The following is a 25324-nucleotide window of genomic DNA, read 5'->3' on the forward strand; positions in this document are numbered from 1 at the left end:
TATCATCTTGTACATACAAATGTTTGATTTCCCTTGAGTTTGTATTCTTGTAAAATGTCCTAATGAGTGAAAGATGAAAAGCTTGAACAAAATGTTTGCTCAACAATTTAAACTCCCAATTTGATCGAGTTTATTCCATCTAATTTTGAAAACAATCAATTTGATGTTTTTTTTAAAACAATCATGATTGAAAGGATAGAATCATACAGTAAAGAAATGGACCCTTTGGCCCCATTCGTCCATGCCAACCAGGTTTCCCAAATTTAACTAGTCCCATTTGCCTGTGTTTGGCCAATTTCCCTCTGAACTTCACCTATCTATGTACCGATCTGATTGTCTTTTAAATATTGTAATTGTACCTGTCTCTACCACTTCCTTTCATAGCTCATTCCATATACACATCACCCTCTGTGAAAAGTTGCCCTTAAACCTAATAGGAAGGACATTATTAGAAAGGGTGCCAAAACATTTGCAAAAATGTTGCCGGGACTGGGACATTTGATTATAAGCATAGGCTGGGACTTTTTTCCTGGAGCCGCTGGAGACTAAGGGATGAGCTTAGAGAGGTTGATAAAATCATAAGGTGAATAGCCAAGTTTTTTTTCCAAGGGCAAGTGAGTAGTTAAGTTTGAATACCTGGTCAGCATAAATGAGTTAGACTGAAGGGTTTGTTTCTGTGCTGTATGACTATGCCCTCTAGTTTTGGACTCACCTATCCTTGGGAATAGACCTTGGCTACGCACCAGAGGAAAAAAGGTCCCAACCTATCTAGCTTGTCCATACAACTCAAACCCTCCAGACATGGTAACATCTTTGTCAATCTTTTTATACCCTTTCCGGTTGAGTAACATCCTTCCTATAGTCAGGTGAGCAGAATTGTACACAGTATTCCAAATGTATACCAAAGTCCTGTACTTCCATAACATGACGCCCCAATTCCTCTACTCAGTACTCTGATCAATGAAGGCAAGTGTGCCAAATGCCTTCTTCACTATTGTGTCTATCCGTGCTGCCACTTTCAAGGAACTGTGAATCTGCACCCCTAGGTCTCTCTGTTCAACAACACTCTCTAGGACCTTATCTTTAACTTTAAGTGCTTCCCTGCTTTGTCTTACCAATGTGCATTACCTCACATTTATCTGAATTAAACTACATCTGTAGTACCTCGGCCCACTGGCCCAGTCAATCAAGATCCTGTTGTACTCTTAGTTCACCTTCTTCACTGTCCACTTTACCACCAATGTTGACGTTAGTTGCAAATTGAGTAATTATGCCTCCTGTATTCTTACCCAAATTGTTTATGTAAATGATGAATAACAGTGGACCCAGCACTGATCTTTGCGGCACATCACTGGTCACAGGTCTCCAGTCTGAACAACAATCCCCTATCACCATCCTCCTACTAGCATGTTAGTTTGCATCCAGCTGGCTAGCTCTCTCTGGATGCCATGTGATCGAACCTTACTAATCAGTCAACCTTGCTAATGTCTGAATCGAAAACTTCAACTGCTGTGCCTTCATATATCTTCTTGGTCACCTTATCAAAAAATTCAAATCAAATCTGTGAGACTCAAATTTGTAAGACACAAACTCCCATGCACAAAGCCATGCTGACTATTCCTTATCAGTCCTTGCCTTTCCAAATGCAATTAGATCTGGTCTCTCAGAATCCTCTCCAACAACTTACCCACCACTGACATTAAGTTCACTGGTCTATAATTCCCAGGCTACATCTTACAACCTCCCTTCACCCTTCAGTTTTCTAGCACGTCATCTGGAAAACATTCCCCCCAGAGGCCCTATGATTTCTTCCCTAGCTTCCCATAATGTCCTGGGATACACTCGATGAGGTCCCAGGGATTTATCTACCATTATGCACCTCCTCTTCTGTAATTTGGACTCTTTTAGAATTAAGTTTTACTGTCACATGTACTCGTACATGAGTAAAGTGAAAAGTGTACAATGTCGTCATTTTCAGAAGTGCCTAGATACAAAATCTTAGGTATAAGTTAGAAAAGTAAAGAAATAAAGTTCAAAGTTCCGCATTACAGTCCTTTTAAAATAGAGAAAGAGACAAAAAAAAAGAGCTGACGAGCCTGTGCTGGGCTTCAACTCGGGTTCCCTAGCTTCCATGTCTTTCTCCATGGTAACTACTGATGCAAAATATTTGTTTAGGATCTCATCTATCTCCTGTGGTTCCATACATATAAGGCCCCGTTGATCTTTAAGGGGCCCTACTGTCTTGAGTTACTCTTTAGAATTAGAATTAGCTTTATTGTCACAAGTACTCAAGCGAGCACAATGAAAGATTTACAAGTGCCACTTAACGGTGCCATTTTAGGTACAAAGGTACCTAGGTATAGATTCTTTAGTACAAATTCTTATGGAAAAACAATTAGGAAAATAAAGAAATAAAAAGTTCAGACAGGACATTGGTTAGGCCACTGTTGGAATATTGCGTGCAATTCTGGTCTCCTTCCTATCGAAAAGATGTTGTGAAACTTGAAAGGGTTCAGAGAGGATTTACAAGGATGTTGCCAGCTTTGGAGGATTTGAGCTATGGAAGAGGCTGAACAGGCTGGGGCTGTTTTCCCTGGAGCATCGGAGGCTGAGGGGTGAATTTATAGAGGTTTACAAAATTATGAGGGGCATGGATAGGATAAATAGGCAAAGTCTTTTCCCTCGGGTCGGAGAGTCCAGAACTAGAGGGCATAGGTTTAGAATGAGAGGGGAAAGATATAAAAGGGACCTAAGGGGCAATTTTTTCACGCAGAGACTAGTGCATGTATGGAATGAGCTGGCAGAGGAAGTGGTGGAGGTTGGTACAATTGCAACATTTAAAAGGCATTTGGATGGGTATATGAATAGGAAGGGTTTGGAGGGATATGGCCCAGGTGCTGGCAGGTGAGACTAGATTGGGTTGGGAAATCTGGTCGGCATGGACGGGTTGGACCGAAGGGTCTGTTTCCATGCTGTACATCTCTATGACTCTAATAACAGTCCTTCCAACTCAGTCCATGCCAGCGCCTACCTTTTTGTTTAGTATGTATATTTATTGAAAAAATTATACTTTTTTTTTACAAACAAAGAAAACCAAAAGCTATAAAAGTACAAAAAAAGGAGGAACGTAGAAATAATACTGCATTATTATATTACAGTGATGTTAATAATAAACAACCTACTAATGTTTGAGATACAGTAGTTTCTTTCTTAATTTAACCCAAGTTAAAATAACCTCATTAAATAAAATAGTATTAAATTAAATTACTATCCAATAAAATTAAATTACACTATACTACATTACTCTACTCTACTCCACTCGCCGCACCTCCACCAAAGCACCTGTCAACAGGAGCAACAATTATTATACCCATATTCACTAGGCTTCCTCCCGCGGGATACCCAGACTACCATGCACAGCCCTCACGGCTATATAAAGGCCCTAATCAATACTGCACACCTCAACAGCCATTAATTTAGAGACTGTGTCAACTAAAAATTTGAGAGGATGCGCCGGAGGACAGTAAATGTACAGGACACCATATTCTTCTCCATGTAGCAGAGCCTTGAGAATGATGAACCGTCCATACTCATCCTTAATTTGATCTATCACCTGAAATGGGAGGTTTCTTCGTACCAATATGGCCACTCCTCTTCTTTTGGAGTTGAAGGAGGAGAAGAATACCCTATCATAGCCCTCCCTATTGTAACTTCAGATGTTCCCTATTGGTTAAATGTGTCTCTTGTAATAGAGTAATGTCAACTCTTTCCTTCTTAAGATTTGAAAGCACCTTTTTCCTTTTACTGGGGGAGTGGCTCCCCTTTATATTCCAGGTGCACCACGTATTCAGATCACTAGCCATGACTGCACACCTGCGATCCACTAACAGGAAGAAGCCCATTCAATGTGTGGTGAGTGGAAAAAAACACCCAATTTATCAAATTTGAAAACTATTCCTACAAAAGCTACTAAAACTAAAAATCTAACCACTACTCCTAACTTAAACAAAACCACAAATCTCCAGAGACACCCCCCATAGGGGACATTCATTCCCAACCTTACAGCCATCTTGCCATCTTCCAATTAAGGCCGCGCCCCAAATCCCGGCAATGGAAAAAAACATGTTATTTACACTCATACAAGTTAACAATGGACACCCTCCCCTCCCCCTTCATACCTCAACCCCACACATCTTTACACCAAACAAGTAACCACCCCTCACCCAGAAAAATAGAACAGTAAAATAATAGATAACTGCCAAATGAATATAATATGAAATAAACCAGATTTTACACCAAAGCAATACCAAACTTATAAGGCCAGAAACCATGAAAGGGAAAAGAACAAAGAAAGAAAAGATTTTATTAAAATTATGCCATTGTCTGCAAACAACTCTTCCTCTTGCTCCGTCCCCCTCGGTCCAAGTCTATTATTTCAGCAAGTTCACAAATTCTTTTGCTTTTTCTATCAAGTAAAGGTTTTGGACAGATTCCCCCATAATTAAAACCTTCTAGAATATTGAATATTTAAGTCTCTCAATTTTCTCTTGACATCATCAAAGTCTTCCTCTTCTTAATTACAGCATTGGAAGTCTTGAAAAAAACATTGTTTGAACTTTATATACCAGATCTCTTCCCAGTCTTCTGGATATTTCTATTATAAACTGCTTGTCTTTGTAGTGCTGGAGTCACACTAGGATCTGATCCGGACCTGCGCATCGCAATCCGGCGGGCCTGCTCCACGCTCACCCAGCCTAACCTGATATCCAGCCTGAGGAACTCTAGGAGCCACTTCTCCAGGAAATTGGTCAGAGGTTTGCCTACCTTGCACTCCGGAAGACCCACAACACGTAAGTTTTTTCTCCGACCTCGATTTTTGAGGTCATCTACCTGATCCAGCAGCGCCCAAGGCCAGCCTTCCAAGGTTCGGATCTGCCCCTCGGAGTTCTCCATTGCGGTCTCCGATGCTGCAGTCCTTTGTTCAACTGCTTCCACACAGCGATCTAATAACCAAATCTCCTGCTCATGCTTTACCAGCATGGCAGAAATTGGTTCCAGCGCCGTTTCAATTTTTTTCAAGGAGTTTTGCGAACTCCGAGAGTAGATGCTGTTCCACCGAGCTCAGCGGCACCTCCAAAGGGATCGAAGCAGTGGCTGCGGGTGTACCTGACACAGTAGGGGAATGCCCTGCCTGCTGTGCTCCTTTTGCTCCCTTTCTCTTGTTTGCCTTCATCTTGGCTCCAAAGCCTCCAAATCCAAATTAAAAAGGTTCTAAGTGTACTGCTTGTTTCACATTGACAATTTTTCTTAATGAGGCGGGGTGGTTAATGAGGCGGGGTGGGGGATACGCGTAGAAGCCCACCTTGCCTAGGGTATGGCACAGAGCCTAACGTAGCAGACTTCTCAGACTGCTGCCATCTTGAATCTTCTGGCACCTACCTTTTAGTCTGCACTGGGCCTTGACTGCAGTCTGTATAGGACTTCACTTCAAGGCTGAGAGAATCATCTATGCATCTGCTATGGAATCATCTCAGGCTGGGACTCCATACTGGACTGAGAGACCCCAGTGTTGAGCAGCCAAGAGACTGTCACGCTGAATCAGAACACCACCACATTGGGCCACTGAGAGACTGCCATGGTTACCTGAGAAGCCACCAAACCAAAAGATTGCCATGCGGTCCACGCTGAGGCTGGGAGTTCAGGACATCACCAAAAAGAAGGAACAAAAAGAACACAAAAGGCAAAAGAAAGTGGATGAGCTCTGACCGCCATCTTGGATCTTTTGCCCTTAGTATACTTGTCGAATCTCTTTTGGATTTTCCTTTCATCTATCTGTCAGGGCTATCTCATTTCCCCTTTTTGCCATCCTGATTTCCCTCTTAGGTATTCTTCTACATCCCCTAAACTTCCTTGGGAGTTTCACTTGATCCCAGCTGTTAATACCTGATATATGCGTCCCTCTTTTTCTTGATCAGAACCTCAATATCTCTAGTCATCCAGTGTTCTCTCCTCCTGCCAACCATGACCTTTACACTAACATGAACACGCTGGCCCTGAACTCTCGTTATCTCACTTTTGAAAACCTACCACTTGACGGACGTCCCTTTATCTGCGAACAGCTTTTCCCATTAAACTTTTGAAAGCTACTGTGTGATACCATCAAAATTGGCCTTTCCCCAGTTTAGAACTTTAACTTGTGGACCAGGCCTATCCTTTTCCATAACTATTTTAACACTAATAAAATTATGGTTCTACAGTTCTTGCCCACGAACACCTCAGTCACTTGCCCTGCTTTATTTCCAAAGAGGAGGCTGATCTTTGCCCTTTCTCTCGAAAGGCCATCTACATATCGATTGAGTTTTCTTGAACACATGAACAAATTCCTCCCCATTCAAGCTCTTAACACTATAGCAGACCCAGTGTATATTTGGGAAGTTAAAATCCCCCACTATTACAACCCTATTATTCTTACAGCAATCTGCGATCTCCCTACACATTTGCTCCTCAATTTTCTGCTGACTTTTGAGATCCTTTAGTGCAATCCTAATAAAGTTACCGCCCACTTCTTATTTCTTAATTCATCATACATAGCTTCACTGGACAATCACTCAGGAATATCCTAAGTATTGCCATGGTACTTTACCTAATCAAAAACACCACTCCCCCCCTCCTCTCTTGCCTCCCCTTCCTATAGCATCTGTATCCCAGAACAGTGAGTTGCCAGTCCTGTCCCTCCATCAGACATGTTTCTAGAGAAACTAATGGCATCCCAGTCTCATATTCACATCCATACCCTGAGTTCACCTGTCTTACCTGTCAGGATTCTTGCATGAAATAAATGCAGTTTAATACATCAGTCTTTCCTCGCTCCCTGCTGCTGTTGTTTGCCTTATCTATTTAACTTGTTCTTGTTAACTTCTATATCAGCCTCAACTTTCTGTCTCATCTCACTACTGCTTAAAGTCCCAATCCTTCTTGCTTGTGAAACTCTCATGTTTGTAGAATTCATTTAAGTTTGATTTACTTTGAACTTGCAGTGTAATTTGTTGTAACATTTCAAAATGACAATCTCACATGCCAACACCAGCAGTTCACATTTTTATCCTCAATGTATAAATTGAACCCTGCTTTAGGAAGAGTTCTTTGAGACTTTGAAAATTGATGTATATACTGCTATGTATGGTAATTTTCAGATGATAGTCCAGGTGGGAAAAGTGAGGAGGTAGTTTTCAGTCCAATTTCCAACCCTCTGCATTTGTTCTGAGACAAATCATCATAAATACTCAGCATTCTTTAATTACCTTTTAACTGCATGATTATTGTTTATGTATCAAGGTTAGGATTAGGCAATGAGTGTCACCAAGATATTCAAATAAAAGCAAAATACTTGGTTGCTGGAATCTGAAATAAAAACAGAAAATGCTTGTAAAACTTATCAGGACTGGCAGCATCAGGTGAGAGAAAAACAGAGCTAATGTTTCAAGCACAAGAACTTAAAGAAGCCCTACTTCATGTTTCTCCAGTACTTTTTGTTTTTACGTCAAGATAGTTCATTTAAATGTGATCCTTCCCTTCCCCACTTTCAGCAGGATAGCAACTAGGTTGGCGAACCCAGATTCGTAATAGCTTGAATCTGAAGTTGGATTTGAAGGGGCTAAGGCCCATCTGTGAGCCACAGCTTCAGCTCAGACTGTGCTCTGATGCAGAAGCGAGCATCAACCTTGCAGCACTCCTACGTCCCATGAGACAAACAAACCTATCTAGATTACCGTATTACTGGAGAGAAGAGATATTTGAGCTTTGACAGCTCACTGACAGATCATTTGCTGATTTTTTTGGGACATTGTGTAACCCCTTATAGTGCTGAGGATGAGGGAAACTGGGTAATTCAACATTGATTACAAATGTTCCGATTTTCCTGTAAATTATATTTTTTTCCCCTAATATGCAAGATATATTGATAATTCAGTTTTGGGCTACAAACCTGTTTCTTGAACAAAGACCATTTTAGAATTCAAACTCGCACTTTATTAATTAATTTAATCCAGAGATTAAATTTCAAATCTGTTTAATTTGTATTGCTGAACTACTTGAAAAATATTGTTCGGTTTTTCTTTGATTCGGGTCTGTATACTTGCTATAAATATACAGCAATCCCATTCGCGAACAGAAAATACAAGCCAATGCTTTGATCATAAACCCTTTGTCAGAACAAATGCACCATGTATTCAGAAAATGTCTATGTATTTTTTCTTTTGCTTGCACAGATGTCTTTTATATTTCTGTTGTTCCAAAGCATTTGGGAGCAGCTTTCACAAAGGAATTGCTGTTTACAGGAGGCACTCCCTAAAGTGTATTTTCAGGAGTGTGCAGCTGTTAATGTGACGCAATTATATGGAGTCTAAAATTATCTCATGTACATAGAAGAAATGCCCTCAAGGGTCTTGTGGTGTAATGGTAGTGTCCTTATATCTGGCCTAGAAGATCTGGATTCCAGTCCCAGCTCAGAATGTATTTGCCAAGAAGGGTCCTTTTCAGGATGGAAGCTAGTGACTAGTGCTGTTCCACAAGGGTTGGTGTTGGGACCTCGATTTTTCACTTTATGCATTAGTGATCTGGATGAAGGAACTGAGGGCATTCTGGCTATGTTTGCAGATGATACGAAAATAAGTGGAGGGGCAGGTAGTATTGAGGAGGCAGAAATATTTAGGCTAGAGTGGGGAAAGAAGTGGCAGATGTAATACATGGGAAGTGTGAGGTCATGCACTTTGGTAGGAAGAATAGAGGCATGGATTATTTTCTAAATGGGGCGAAAATTCAGAAATCTGTAGTGCAAAGGGACTTGGGACTCCTAGTCCAGGTTTCTATTAAGGTAAACTTGCTGATTGAGTCAGTGGTTAGGAAGGCAAATACAATGTTGTCATTCATCTCGAGAGGACTAGAATATAAAAGCAGAGATGTACTACTGAGGCTTTATAAGACTCTGGTCAGCCCATATTTAGAGCATTTTGAGCAATCTTTGGCCCCATATCTCAGAAAAGATGCACTAGCCCTGGAGCGGGTCCAGAGAAGGTTCACGAGAATGACCACAAAAATGAAAGGCTTAACATATGAGGAACGTTTGAGGACTCTGCGACTATACTCGATGGAGTTCAGAAGGCTGATTGAAACTTTCAGAATACTGAATGGTCTGGATAGAGTGGACATTGGGAAGATGTTTCCATTGGCAGGAGAGACGAGGATCGGAGGGCACAGCCTTAGAGTAAAGGGAAGCCCTTTTAGAATGGAGATAAGAGAAACTAATTTAGCTAGATAGTGGTAAATCTATGAAATTCAATGCTACAGAAGGCTCTGGAGGCCAGGTCATTGAGTATATTTAAAATAGAGATAGATAAGTTCTTGATTGCCTATGGGGATCAAAGGTTACGGGGAGCAAGTGAGAAATTGGGGTTGAAAAACCTATCAGTCATGATTCAATGGCGGACCAGACTTGATGGGCCAAATGGCCTATTTTCTGCTCCTATGTCTTATAGTCTTATGGAGATGTGTAAGATATTCAAATAGGTTAATAAATATAGAGCAAATGCCAAACATGTACTATGATGATACATGTAATACAAGGACAGAAAGTGCTAGAGAAACTCAGCCGCCTCTGTGGAAAGAAAATCAGAGTTAATCTTTCAAAAGTCCAGTTACCCTTTGTCAGAACTATGTAATCTGATGTTTGGTCTACATGGGTTGAGCAAGACGACATTTTAATTAAAATTAGAGTTGTGAAAATCTTGATAATCCTGACTAGAACGCCACCAAAATTGCTAAATTTAGTGTGTAATTGTTTTTGGTATAAATATCCACCACCAAGCCATTTTAGAAGCACTAAGCTTTTGTTGACATAACTGTGGAGTTCTTTGTATATGGAGGAACCCCTCTCTCTTTCTTTACCTCCCACATTCTTATATAATAAGAATGGTCAGCTTGGTCTATGTGCTAGAATTACTTGTTATAATTTTGCTAAATATTTCATCGCTTGAAGTGTTTCAATATTCACAATTTGTTAACAATACCAACAGCACCAATTTGTAGAACACCTCTAATATAATGTACCACGGTGCTTCACATGAGACTATAAAACAAACTTTAAGATAAAATTAAGGTTAAAGACACTGAGTCTCCTAAAGAAAGCAAATGATCAAAATCTTGATCGGAGATGGGTTTTAAGGAGAAGTGAAGTAAACATACGGGATACAGTGCATAAATCTCCAGCATTGCATCTACTGATCCCTCAAGCACCAGCTGGCTCACATGTGGCAGAGTCTGCAGATCACTCATTGTTCTCATTAGCCATCTCTGAACCCAACGAACAAGTGGAAACAAGTTGGCCTTTATCTCAAGAGGCTGCCTAAGAAGAAGAAATGGCTAATAACTTTAAATTACATGCACTGAGGCTAATTCCCTCCCCATCTATAATACCCCAAAATCTACCACTTCCCAAATAATGCAAACAGAAGAAGCTTGATAGGTACGATAAATCCATTCCTGATGAAAGGCGTTTGCCCGAAACATCGATTCTCCTGCTCCTCGGATGCTGCCTTATCTGCTGTGCTTTTCCAGCGCCACACTCTTGACTCTGATCTCCAGCATCTGCAGTCCTCATTTTCGCCTAGATATGACAAGCAACCTTATACATAACATGCATATCATTCCATTTGAAACAGGTATGATGAGTTAAATGGCTTGATTTTCCTGTTGTAAACATAGCTTTCTTGAAAAAAACTCCCAAAAAACAGTATGTTAGAAATTGCCAACTCAACTTTGTTAATGAAAAATTCTTAAAAGGGGTCCACAGCAATTTTTACTTTCACTGTGCTTGTTGTTTTGTTTAGTACCCCTTCATCAATTCAGACAAATGAAACTAGTGGAGTTTTGCATTACAATGTTATGGTCCAAAAACCAGACCACCAAAGCTGTTACAATCTGGCGAGGAACTTCTAACTTTGTTTTGCATAGAAATAGTATGAGATTTTTGGAGACATAATAAAACCGCATGATTCCATGGTTTTGAACAAACAATAAACTTTACTTTGCAAAGATGTAAAAGTAAAATAATCTACAATATATATTTATGTTCCTCCAGATTTAATGTGAATAAGCATTTAGAATTAATATGAGGTAAATATGGCTATCAGGGTTCCTCAGTAAACCTCCCCCCCACCTCCCACTATGACCCCAATAAGATGCAAGAATAAAATATTGGCATCCCTACACTATGGAAGCAGTCCATTCAACCCATCGAGTCCACGCCAATCCCCTGAAGAGCATCCTACCCTGACCCATTCCTGTAGCTCTACTTTTTCGATGGCTAGCCCACCTAGCCTGCACATCCCTGGACACAATTGACAATTTAACATTGCCAATCCACCTAACCTGCACATTTTTGGACCTATGGGAGGAAATTGGTGCACCCAGAGGAAACCCACACAGGTGTGGGGATAATGTCCTGCTTAAATTTCTAAATGTGAGAGTCATTATTGAATTCAACATTTAAAATGATTCATTTATTTAAGTGGAATTTTTTGAAAAACATTTTATAGGAAAAAAAGGAGTTTTTTTGGATATTACAGCAAATACAAAACAAAACAATTCAAAACAATACAAACAAATCCACTAATTACATAAATAAATGATAACTAATAGATCATGACAGTAATAATAATAGTAATAATCCAGCTCAATGAAACAAAGTAATACCCCTCAACATCGAGAACATAAATTTATACATATTCATGTGTTCATAGTTCCTCCTGTCTGGATACCAGACTCATTAAACAGAATCGTCATGACTATATAAAGGTCCTTATAATATGGCAGACAAATGTGTACCCAAGTAGTCCAAAAAGGGCTGCCGTGTCTTATAAAATTCTGTTATATGGTGCACCATACATGTAAGAAAGGGATGTGTTCCATGACAAGCTTACGCCAGCCCGACAATCCCAGGAGGTTTTCAGACACCCATCCTAACAGAATGTTCTTTCTTGCACAAAAAGTGAGGATACTGAAAAGCTTTTTTTAGTGCATGTTGAACGCAAGTGAATTAATAAGGCCAAGAAGAAGAGATACTGGGTCCATCTCCACCTCTGTCCCAAGACCCTCTCTATTTCGCCTGCCACAACTCTTCAGTATGCCAGCAGCCTGTGGCAGGACCAGAGACAATGAGTGAGCATACCCATACTCATTTTGCATTTAGGACACATTGGAGATACTCCCATGTTCAATTTTGAAAGGCAGTCTGGTGCCATTTGGACCCTGTGGATAATTTTCAATTGCAACACATGGGTCCTGTTGCAAATCGAGATCCTCCTTGTGTTTTCCCAGATATCTTCCCATACTTCAGAAGAGATCTCAAAGTCTAGCTCCCTCTCCCATATCTTACAGACCCTCTCCCTAATAGGTGATAGAGATTGTTGACAGAAAGTCAGTTCTCAGCACTCAGCACCCTCTTCTCCATGTCAGAGCTATAAGAATGGTCGCTTTTTGTGTGAAATATCTCATTTGAACAAAACGGAAGTGGTCCCCATTGGGCAACTCGTATTTCTGAGCCAACTGGTCAAAAGACATCAGTATATCCCCCTGGAATAAGTCATCCAGGCAAGACACCCCCTGGCTGCCCATAGTTTAAACCCCAAGTCCATCATCTCCAGCTGAAAATCCAGCATACCAACAATGGGTGTAAAAAATGACATCTTGACAATATTGACCTCACTTTGATGCATTGCCCTCCATGCTTTAACAGTATTAATAACTATTGGGCTTTGGCAATATTCCTTAACTGTCCTCATTTTGTCCAAGAACAGCAAGCTAATAAGGGGGCATCTTGCCTGAGATGCTTCGATGTCTAACCATAGTGAGTGAGGGTCCCTCGTGAGATAGCAATGAGCTTAATTGATAGTTGTTGATATCTGGGAGATCCTCTCCCTCCTAGTCTGTGGGGTAGCTGCAGTTAAGTTAGTTTAATAAGGGGTCGCTTGGGAAACCAGATAAAGAAACTGAACCAGCCATTTAGTCTTCAAAATGTTTGCTTAATAAAAAGCAGAGGAAGCATTTGCATAGGGTACAGCAGGTGGGGGAGAATGTTCATTTTAATTAGGCCTATCCGACCTAGCCAAGAGATCGGAAGTGCCTCCCAGCTTCAAAGGTCTTGTTTGATTCTGTCAAATAAATTGGCAAAGCTGGTTTTAAATAGCCGATCAAAGACGGGAGTAATGAATATACCTAAGTAGAGAAAGCCCTCCTGTGACCATTTAAAGGGAAATCACGATTCGTCCTCTGGACCAGGCATTTTCAGGAGACTGCCTATGGGCATGGCCTCTGATTTTGCAAAGTTGATCTTCCAACCCGAAAAGCCACCAAGTGAACTAATGCATTGTATTAGATGAGGCACTGAAACTGTTGGGTTTGATAAAAAGATGAGAATGTTATCTGCATACAATGCAATCTTATGTGACTTTGTCTCCACTTCTGGAGTGGATATATTGGGATCCCTGCTTATTGTCTTCGCCAGCGGTATCATCATGTGAAAAGCAGCGGTGATAAGGAACAGCCCTGTTGACAGCTCCTAAGAATATTGAAATTGCTTGACAATACACCATTGGTGAAAGCCACAGCAAGAGGGTCACTATACAAAACCTTTACCCATTTGATAACAACCTCGGCCAAGGCAAACCGCTTTAAAGTATAAAAAAAATATGGCCACTCGACCTGGTGAAATACCTTTTTCGCATCTAGAGAGATCACTAATCCCTGTACCGATCATTGTTGCCATACTTGGGTCGTATTAAGTAACCTCCTGACATTATCCAATGAGCTGCAACCTTTTATAAAACCCGTCTGATCCTCCTTAATGATGGAGGGCAGTATAATTTCTAGTCTTAGTGCAAGAGTATTGGATGGGATTTTGAAATTGACATTCAGGAATGAGATGGGCCTATAGGAAGTACAGTCCTCTAGGGCTTTTCCCTTTTTTAAGGATAAGAGAGATGTTCGCCTCTCTTAAAGATGGCAGGAGGAGGCCACGACAATGTGAATTGTTAAATACTAAGCACCGGTCCTGACAGTATACTTATAAATTCCTTATAAAACTGACTGGTAAGTCCGTCAGGACCAGGTGCCTTTCCATTCTGAAGCTGCCTCATAGCCTCCTGCTCTCTTGAGCTGATAATGGAGCATTAGGGAAAACCTCTTGCTCATGGGTCATCTTTGGGATGTCCAAATTCTTGAAAAATGACTCCATCCTAACCCGCCCATCCTCACAGCTTTCAGACTGGTATAGTTCGGAATGAAATTCCTAAAATGCTGCATTAATCCTTTTAGAATCATGGGTTAAATTTCCAGTATCTTCCCTGATCGAGGTAATGGCTTAGGGAGCATTCCTTTTCCTGGAAAGACACACTTTGTACTTGCCCGGCTTATCCCCATGCTCAAACAACCTTTGTTTTGCAAATGTAAGCTCCCTCTTATATGTCTGTGTGAGCATGGAGTTCAGTGTGGACCGAAGTGCTGTGATCCTAAACAGTTTAACCAACAAGGGCTATCAAAGTATTCCTTTTCAGCTGCCTTCAGCTGTGTTTCGAGCAAGCGTTGCTGTTCACCCTTCTACCTTTTCTTACTGGCAGAATAGGAAATAACTAACACACTAGCATAGGCTTTAGCAGTTTTCCAGAGAATGGATGGGTTACTGGCCGAGCTTGAATTAATGTTTAGAAAAGCCCTGAACTCAGTAGAAAATAATTCAGTAAACTTGCTATCCTTAAGGATGAAAGGATCCAGTCGCCAGTACCTCAAACCTACCATAGTATCCTTACTCTTGATGATCAGAAATAGTGACATAATTGCACATGACACCACTGAGCCCAAATGCTACAGGAATCAAAAAGAGATCAATTCTGGTATGGCATTTGTGCAGATTTGAGAAAAACATAAAATCCCTACCGGTAGGGTGAAGGTGCCTCCAAACATCTACCAGTCCTAGTTCAACACACAAATCCCTTAATAGCTTAGATCATGAAGAAAATATTGGGGAACCTTTGGGCAGTCTGCCTACCGTAGGATCCATTAGACAATTAAAATCCCCCCCTATGATAATATGCTGAGATGCGAGGTTAACCAGTTTAGAAAGTGCACCTATCAAGGACTTGAGGGGGTGGGCCAGGGGACAATAAAAATTTAAGATCCCACATTCTTCTCCATTTATCAAAGCTTTAAAGATTACAAATCTCCTGTCTTTAATACACTTTCACAACTTAAATTGGAAATTCTTCCTAACAATTAAGCCCCCGCCCCCTACTTCTAGTGTTGAAGAATTAGAAATAAATCTGGTCATACCCATTCTGTTGCAGTTTCAAATGCTCTGCATTGTCTAGGTGTATTTATTGCAATAAGGCAACATCCACCCTCTCCCATTTAAGACTGGAAAGTACCTTCTTCCTCTTCACCAGTGAGTGACTCCCCTTAATATTCCAGGTGCACCACTTGAACAAATCCTTAGCCGTAACCTTCTGTTGCACCAGACTCCAGAGAGGAAGAACCTGAACTGTGAATTGCCGAGCCTCAGTACAAGAAAATCCATAAAACACAAAAATAGATAAACTAAAACAGCTATAACCAACAAATCTACAAAACTTGCAAAAACTATGTACATCAAAAACAAAAAAGCAAAAAAGAGGCAAAGACACTGATTAGAGGAATTTACCTTCTATTCAAAGGGAGCACCTACACATCCCATAATCCTACTAACCATCCCAACCACCCTCTTAACTCCTACTAGCCAGGGTCGTGCCATAAACACAGGCAAGCCAGGATAAAGTAGCGAAAAAAAGGTAAAAAACAAGATTATTAATATACACAAGTAAGTTAAAAGTAAATCTGTCACCCATCCCCTGGTTATAACAACTTAGAAATTAAAGGTAAACACTGTATCCATCCTGAACATGATTTAATGTAATTTGTTACCAACAAAAGGCGACTTCACCAGGACCTCTCTAAAGAAGGACAAACCCAAACAACTCTGTTATCTCTGCCTATTCAAATGTCCGGCTTAAGTCAGCGTGTCCACAAAGTTCCTCGCTTTCTCTGGCCAGTTAAATAAATGTACAGATCCATTATAATTAATCCGAAGCACTGCTGGATATCTTAGAGTACTGGATCCCAAACTCTGTCAATCTCTTCTTGATGCTGTTGTAGAACTTCCTTTTCCGGATCACTGCTGCTGAAAACTCTTGGAAAAACATAACCCTGAAGCCCTCACACACCAATGCTCTCACATCCTTCCCTTGGGCTTTGGAAGCATCCATGACCCTCTATTTGCCTTTATAATGGCAGAACCATACCAGGACAGGGCGAGGGCGCTGAGACCCGGTGGGCTCTCTCAATCTTTATCCTTCCCTTTTCAGACTCCAAACTAAGAAATCCCAGGAACTCCTTCTCAAAGAATTCCACTGGACGCTCATCTTCCATCCCCTCCGGCATGCCAGCAACACAAAGATTCTTTCTTCTGCCCCTGTTCTCAAGGTCATCCACCAGATCCAGCACACCAGTGACCTGTATTTCCAGGGCTTCAATCTGACTCTTGGATGAATCAGGCTCTGCTTCCCCCCCCGCCCGATGACCTGGCGTTCGAGCTAATCAGTCCTTTTCCCCAGGTCTTCAAGGTGCTGTTTGTACTTTTGCAGCATAGCAGAGACCGGGGCCAGCTTTTCCACAAGTTTTTTCTTCAATATGCTTCACCAAGACCTCGTAAGATTTGGTGAGCTCCTCAACCAAGGCCTGGTGAGTAAGCAAGCCCGCCACCTCGGTGAATTGAGCTGTGGCCCCGGCAAACACCTTCCTTTCTTAGGCATTCTCCCACAGCAAAAGCAAAGGTAAGTGAGATTTTCAGGTTCATAGTTCTTTTACTGTTTTTTTGTTCACAGGAATGTAGGTGGTACAGGTTCTAGCTCTGTCCAGCTGATGTTGTAGCGCAGAGCCCAGCAACATGATCCCCCTAGTTTGCCGCCATCTTGGATCGACCAGTGGAATTTTTTTAATATTTAACTTTCAGCATTTTGTGACTTGATTGTTATGGATACCTTAAAAGCAATCCTTGTCCTTATATTGGTGCTGTGAATTTGGTATTTAATTTTCCACAAACACAATGGTTTTTGTAACTTAATAAATTAACACAGACTGTATGTTGGTATTGGGTGTTTTAAAAATAACCACACCAAGCACTGAGTTTAGGATTATGATTTCAAAAACCTTTTTTTGCATAAAAGAGTCTCCTCTGCCACTTTAAAGCTATAATTGCTATTTGTGTTTTAGACTTCAAGGACTTAAATATAACTAGCGAATACTAGTGGTGAAAAATTGAATAATTGTGAATATGAACTGCAAGGGTGGTATCATCCAGACAATGATATTCCATTTCATTTTGTTTGATTTTCATCTGTATTTCCTGCTCTATGGAGTTTAATTTGGATGGAGATGAGGAAGCAATTGCTTTACATTGTGTTGGAGGTTAATTTTGATAGGGTTTATGACAAGTAACCAGTAGTTCTAACATGCTGTTTCTCAGTAGCTTGATTGAGTTTTTTTGAGGAGGCATCAAAGAAGTTTGATGAAGGCAGAGCGGTAGACATAGTCTATATGATTTCACTGAGGTGTTCAACAAAGTTCCGCATGGTAGATTGGTTAGCAAAGTTAGATCACATGGCATATGGGGGAGCGAGCCAATTGGATACAAAATTGGCTTGAAGTAGGAGGCAGGGGGTAGTGGTAGAGGGTAATCTTTGGACTGGAGGCCTGTGACCAGCATATAGGGCCCTGGGGAGTGTTGCTGAACAAAGAGACCTAGGGATGCAGGTGCGTAGTTCCTTGACGTGGAGTTGTAGATAGACAGGGTGGTGAAGAAGGCAATTGGCACATGTGCCATCATTGGTCAATGGATTGAGAGTAGGTCTTGGGACATTGGTGAGGTCACTTTTGGAATACTGTGTTCAATTCTGGTCTCCCTGCTAAAAGAAAGATGTTAAACTTGAAAAGGTTTAGAAAAGATTTTGAAGGATGTTGCCAGGATTGGACATTTTGAGCTATAGGGAGAGGTTGAATAGGCTGGGGCCTTTTCCCATGGAGTGTCAAAAGACTGAGAGATGTCATTATGAAGGTTTATAAAATCATGATGGACATGGAAGGGTAAATAGCAAAGGTCTTTTTCCCAGGATGGCAGAGTCCAAAAGTAGGTATAGTCTAGGTTGACAGGGGAAAAACTTAAAAGGGACCTGGGAGGCAACCTTTTCATGCAGAGAATAGTGCATGTAAGGAATGAGCAGCCAGAGGAAGTGGTAGAGGCAGGTACAATGACAACATTTAAAGGGCATCTGGCTCGGTACATGAATAGGAAGGATTTAGAGGAAGATGAGCCAAGTGCTGGCAAATGGGATTAGATCCGTTTAGGACATCCGGTTGGCGCAGGCAAGTTGGAACGAAGGGTGTGTTTCTGAGCTGTATAATGCAATGGCTCTAAGACCACCTTTTATTCAAATAATACAAACCCAGCATGTCCAATTCTCTGAACTGCTTCTATTGTAATTATGTCCTTTTTGTAAACAGGAAACCAAAATTGTACACAATGCTCTAGAGGTCTCAGCAATACCCTAAACAATTGTAGCAAACGTCTCATTCCATTCCTCAAACTACATGATATTTACTTCTAAAATCAGTTCCTGTGCTTGCATACTATTTTTTTGTGATTCATGCATTCTATACCACGCAAGTTCTTCAGTCTCTCTCCATTTAAATAATATATTGCCTATTTATTCTTCACATTTCCCACAATACATCCCATGCAAAAAATCTATGTCTACTCCTTTAACCTATGTGTATCAATTTGCAGCCTTATGTCGTCTTCACAATTTACTTTCTAACCTATCATTGCATAATCCACACGTTTTTCAATCATCTGTTTGGTCCTTTCATTCAAGACTCTGATATTGTTTGTATTCAAGAGATGAGGGTGTTTGTCCATCCCTAATTATCCAGAGGGCTGTTTAGAGTCAACTACATTTCTGTAGATTCTGAACTGCATGTAGGCCAGACCAAGTACGGATGGCAGTTTCCTTCCCTAAAAGACATTAGTGAACCAGATGGTTTTTTTCAACAATTGAAATGGGTTCATGGTAATTATTAGACTCTTAATTCCAGAGTTTTTTTTTATTGAATTCAAATTCCATCATCTGCTGTAGTGGGATTTGAACATGGGTCCCCAGAACATTAGCCATGTCTCTGGATTAACAGTCCAGTGATAATACCATTAGGCTATTGCCACCCTTTACGATTGTAAATAATTGAGGAACCAGCACTCTTCCCTTTAGCACACCACTAGTTGCATATTGACAACCCAAAAATAAATTGTTCACTCTGTTTGCTTTAGGCTAATCATTTCTCCCTCTAAGATAACATGTTCCCCCTAAACCATGACCTCTTCAAGGGTTCACTGATTCTTGAATTTTCACCTTTTGAAAGCCTATTGGAACCTTGCGATCAAGTTAGCATTCGATTCCAAACCTTAAGGAATAAAGGTAGGCCATTCAGCCCCCTCAGCCTGTTCCACCATTCAATGAGATCATGGTTGATGTGTAGCCTATCTCCACATACCTAACTTTGGCCCATATCCCTTAAACAAAAATTCATCTGATTTAAAACCAACAAGTGATGCAGTTTGTGGAAGAGCTCTCCAAACCTATACCACCTTTTGTGCGTAGAAGTGCTGGCATCTCTCCTGAACAGTCTCACCCTAATTCTTTTACACAAACACCCCCCCCCCCCCCCCTCCCTCCCACCATTGTAGAATCTCCAACCATTGGAAATAGTTTATCTTTATCGACCCTGTCTTTTCCTATTAGTATCTTAGATACTTCGATCAGACCATCCCTTAATCTTCTCAATTTTAGAGAAAACAGACCTATTTTGTGCAAACTCCTTTCACTTCTTTATCCCTGAAGTCCAGATATGAGCTATCTTTCCTGCAATAATTCTCAGTCTTATACTTTTTCTGACTGGAGTTGAATTTGATTCTGTTATTATTACTTATGAATTTTTTACCTAACCAATAACATACCATACATGCTTTTCCTAACATGCAATGCACTGATACAGAAAGTAGTTGACTAATGAGCTGTTTGCCTGATGGACACATTCTGTTACCCAATAGACAAGAAACAATAGGAGAAAACTTCCAGATGTTTCACAATGATTTACAATAAATCCCGTACGTCATTAACAGAATGAGCTTTATCTAGGTGTGAGCGCACTCATCTCTGAGTAAGGAAATCAGAGACTTGAGCACATAATTAAGAATGAAATTTCCATGAAACACTGAAGTCAGAGGTACCTCAGATGAGGTTCAATTTGCCCTCTTAGGTAGACCAATGAAAAACATGGATTTATTTGAAGGATAGAATGAGTATTCCACTCATGTTCTGGTCAATGGCTATTTCTCAATTACTGGTCAGAAATAGATTACTGGTCATTTATCTAATTGCAGTTTGTGAGATCTTCTATATGCAAACTGACTGCTATAATTTCCCACACTCCGCACTTCAGAAAAGCATATTAGCTGTGAAGCACTTGAGGACATCTGGTGGTGATAAATGGCATGATATTAAAGCAAGATTTTATTTTGCTTCTTAACAGTCTCTCTGTGGTCTTGCACACAGCTATGTATTAAAGAATGAGCTGCAGGGTCTCAGCTTGTGTTGAGAGAATCTGCATAGCATAATATGCATTGATGCTCCTAACCAGCATTGACAGAAAAAGGGCCACTTTAAAAGAGTCAGTGAGCTGCCATCACTTGTGTAAGTGAAGCTCAGTAAATGTCAGCCAGACAGACATCCAATTTCAAAAGTTACCTAAGTGCAGGATTCAGTTTTAGTGCACAGCTACTTTAGTAGAAATGATAGCTTGAAAGTGAACAATCTTTCATTTAGAACAAGAGCTGTACAGTGTCTTCAATCAAGAAGTGCTATATTGAATTTTGTGCTGTATGAATGAAATATCTTTATGTGATACTCTGTTATATCTCTGTGAATTCGACATCTTGTTTTATGATCTATTTTCTATTCTAAACTGTCCTATCCTGACAGGCTCACTAATGAGTTCTACAAGTGAGGGCTGCAATCAATAACTTGCCCAAGCAGTTGTTCCTCCTGTGAGAGTCTAACCAAAAATTTACACTTAGATAATATCTTTAATACAGTAACCCATTCAAAGAACTATTCTCTTGCAAAATTTGACTAGAAGCCAAATAAAGAAGATCAAATGGCAAGTGACTAAACATTTGGTCAAATAGTTAGGCTTTAAATATCTTAAAGAAGGGCAGAGGGATAGAGAAGTTAACAATGAATGTTAACCTGCTGACCCAATCTCTCCCTTTACAGCAGTCTGACATCTACATTCCACAAGGAAAGCAGTCAGTAACAACTCTTAATTATTCTCTCTCCTTGGCATGGGTGAATAGATGCTAATTGTAATGCTCTGCCCACTCATCCTAGCCATCATGAAGAAACCCAACATAATTAGTCATACCGAAATGGTAAACATTGAATAAATTTACCACATTGACTATAGCAGTTCAAGGCAGCAACTCATCCCTAACTTCTCAAGGATCATTAGGTATGGGCATTAAACACTGGCCCAGCAAATGATGCCCACATTTCTTGAAGGAATAAATAGTATAAATTCAATAAGAAGAATTTGTATTTATGAAGCACTTTGACAATTTGACATTAGCAAGGGGATTGCTTAGTTCAGTTGGCTGGATGGTTGATTTGGAATACAGAGTGATGCCAACAATTCAATTCTCAAGCAGGCTAAGGTCACTATGAAGGCCCTGCTTTCTCAACTTCTCCCTTTGTCTGAGGTTAAACTCACCAACTCTGTTAAGAGAGCAGCCCCATGGTCCTCAGGAACTATAGTGACATTATTATATATTGTTGCAAGGTAGGAATATGTAACAACTAATGTTGCACACCAATATCTGACAGATAGCAATGAAACAAGTCAAGAGTTAAAATTTATGTTCGAGATGGTTAGTTAAGGGCTAAATATTGGCAAGGTCACTGAGAAAGATTCCCTTCCTCTTCTAATAGCTACTATTGATTATTTTACAAACAACTAGGAGGCCTTTATCTTATCTGAAAGACAAAAAACAAAGAAAATTTACAGCCCAGGAACAGGCCCTTCGGCCCTCCAAGCCTAAGCCGATCCAAATGTACTGTCAATTCCTAAGCATCTGTATCCCTCTGTTCCCCACCTACTCATGCATCTGTCCAGACGCATCTTAAATGAATCTACTGTGCCTACCGCTACCACCTATGCCGGCAACACGTTCCAGATGCCCACCACCCTCTGTGTGTATCCCCCTTAAACTTTCCACCTCTCACCTTGAAAGCGTGATCTCTCGTTATTGAATCCTTCATCCAGTACCTTTGACCTTGTGGCAGTCCCTCAGTACTTCACTGTAGTTTGTTTATGTGCTGGTGGACTTGAATCCATGACTTTTTGACTCAAGTAAGAGGGTTGTACATTTGACATATTTTTTTTGAAGCAGGGGATGATACATGGTATTAGAGACATGTTCAAACAGATGCAATCAGCCAATGTCATGATTCTGTGCTGCAAGTGCGTATAGTTGTATGAATGATAAACAGAATTTTCAGCATAATTGAGAATTTGGATGAATGTCAACAAACCTTTCAGGATTTTTGACCTATTATTTTATAATGAATGTAAAACCTTTAAGGGTTTCCTGAGCTGTCTCCAAGTTTCCAGGGTTGTCTTATTTTTCACTAAACTACGAGCATACATGTTAAAATATATGTTTTCTGTAGTTGTCAAAAGGCATTTCTTTTTGTTAATGTTGTAAAGCATTTTAAGAGAAGATATCTTCTGCTGGCCAACATTACCAAGTACTCCTGAAAGCAGCTGATTTGCCTCCAGGATCCACAGAGAACCTTCCCTCCATTCAACACCCTGCTCCTGCAAACCAACTACAAAATCAGGGTAACTGATGCGAAGACTCAGAAATTACACAGAGAAAACTTTCCACAACACAGTAGTTACTAAAATAGGTTCCTCTTTTCCTTACATGATGGACTGAATACAGTATTTGCTCAGTCCAAGTCTCAGGCTCCAAACCAACAGATGGTTTCTTTTAACTTTAATAAACATTATAAAATGCTGAGCCATACATTTCACTGGCTTTCTCAGTACAAAAAATAATAAACATGCACCAAGGCCTATCCAATAGAAGCATACATTTTGTGCTATAATTTCCAAAGTAACCTGACCACTCTGTTGATTGACATAACTTTAATTCATAGAATCCCTGCAGTGTGCTAAGAGGCCATTTGGCCTAATAAGTCCACACCAACCCTTTAAGAGTAATCCACCCAGATTCATTTCCCTACCCTATTAATCTATATTTATCCCTGACTAATGCACCTAACCTACACATCCCTGAACACTGTGGACAATTTAGCATAGCCAATTCATCTAACTTGCATATCTTTGGATTATGGGACGAAACTGGAGAACCTGGAGGAAACCTGCACAAACACAGGGAGAATGTGCAATCTCCACACAGACAGTCAGCCGAGGTTGGAATCGAACACGGGTCCCTGGTGCTGTGAAGTGGCAGTGCTAACCACTGACCTACCACGCTGCCCCCCACCTCAAATAAAACTTTAAATATAGACTTTTATTTTGGCAGAAAGTTGAAAACAAGCACTTTCTAAGAATAACAAGTTTAATGCAGAAATGCAATTTTAACCTTTAAAGCCATATATAGTCTAGCTTGCATTTATGTAGCTCTTGCCACAATCTCAAAATGACCCAGCAGTCCTACAGCCAAGGAACTGCAGTCAAGTAATGCGACAGATTATTAATGGACAGTGAGGTCCCATGAACATCGGTGTTATTATCAAACCATCTGTTTTAGGTTTTGGTTGAGAAATAGTTATTGGTTAACAAAATAGCACTCCAGATGTTTTCTTCTCTTTTTGCACATCAGCTTGAAATTAATTTGAGGCCGGAGTTTAAAATCACATTCCAAAGATAAATACTAAAGCATTAGGCTGTTTTTCCCTCATCAATAAATTAATTGCCAATTTTTTACCTTGGCATTTAATGATTAGTGTGGACAATTGAATTTCTAGAGCACAATTTCAGTTAGCAAATGATATAAAACTTGGAGGTGCAGAAAAGAAGGTGAAGAATGGTTTAAAAGAAAACCTAGATGACATGCACAGGTAAAATGGATAGATCCATAGAAGATGCAGTGAAAGTGTGAAGGAAGACAGAGAATGGTGATAGAGAGTTGCTTTTCAGACCGGAGGCCTGTGACCTGGTCAGAATCAGTGCTCGGTCCACTGCATTTTGTCATTTATACAGTAATTTACAAAATACTGTGCAAGAACTGTAATAAACGCTACATTGGACAAACAGGCAGAAAACTGACCACCGGGATACATGAACATCAACTAGCCACAAAACTCACTAGTATCCTTACATACAGATAAGGAAGGACACCACTTCGACTGGGACAACACATCCATCCTAGGACAAGCCAAACAGACATGCACGAGAATTCCTAGAAGCATGGCATTCCAACCGGAACTCTTATCAACAAACGCATTGATTTGGATCCCATTTACCACCCCCTGAGAAAAAGAACAGGAAATGACATCACCAACTCAAGGAACCCCAAACATAAATAGAAAGCAGGAAACACCAGCAGTGCTTTGTCCGGAGTCTCACTGAAGACGTTACCTAGTATAGTGATGAAATGTCTGAAAAAGAACCTTGCAGCTCAGTGAGCAAACCTATATCCAGGACCTCAAATTGAGCTACAAATCTTCTCAAAACTCATTAAAGGAGAATGCAGGAACAGTCAGGCCTGGGACTGAAAGTGACATCTCCAGGAAGATTGCTTAAAATAAATGTGTTTTTGCATCTAGTGATTAGAGGCATTGAGTTCAAGACCTCAGAATTTATGCCAAATCTTTAGAAATCATTGATCAGGCTTTTGCTGCAGTATTGTATTTGATTCTGAGCACCACACCTTAGGGAAGCAGTCAAAGTCTTGGAAAGGATGCAGAGGGCATTTGCTAAAATGCTACTCTGGTTGTGGGTTTTCAGTTTTATCGAGACTGGGGAAGATTGATAGAGTTTTTCAGAATCAATGATTTTGGTAGAACTTGAGTATTGCTTAAAAGATATACATTTTGCCCTAAAATGT

Source organism: Chiloscyllium plagiosum, chromosome 29 (assembly GCF_004010195.1).
Source record: "Chiloscyllium plagiosum isolate BGI_BamShark_2017 chromosome 29, ASM401019v2, whole genome shotgun sequence".
Classification (NCBI taxonomy): domain Eukaryota; kingdom Metazoa; phylum Chordata; class Chondrichthyes; order Orectolobiformes; family Hemiscylliidae; genus Chiloscyllium; species Chiloscyllium plagiosum.